Below are 392 nucleotides of genomic sequence, written 5' to 3'. Positions count from 1 at the left end.
AGACACCATCTTAGTTAAGATAATTTATTCCTGATAAGGGGTAGGAAATTCTACTGCAACCCAGAAAACAGCACATCATATGTCACTGGTTCTAGAGTCACCCACAAGTTGACATATCTGATAAAGGGGTGTGTTTTATAATCAATTCTCTATTACAGGATTAGCGTTTTTGTTTTCTTTCAAGCCTGCCAATTTCATGAAATATAGTCATCCTAGACTTTTGAGAGATCTCTCTCCCCGCTCATCCCCTCTTTCTTCCCTTGAGATTACCTCACTAAGTAAGCCCAGTTGACCTCATTTACTATCCTCTGCCTCCACTCCCCTATTCCTGGGAATACAGCTGTGTTGTCCAATTCCGTTAACCATAAGACTGCTGTCTACTTTAATGCTAG

This window comes from Mastomys coucha, unplaced genomic scaffold (genome assembly GCF_008632895.1).
Source record: "Mastomys coucha isolate ucsf_1 unplaced genomic scaffold, UCSF_Mcou_1 pScaffold4, whole genome shotgun sequence".
Taxonomy (NCBI): domain Eukaryota; kingdom Metazoa; phylum Chordata; class Mammalia; order Rodentia; family Muridae; genus Mastomys; species Mastomys coucha.
The sequence above is the reverse complement of the archived record's forward strand: the minus strand, read 5'-3'. Positions refer to the sequence as shown.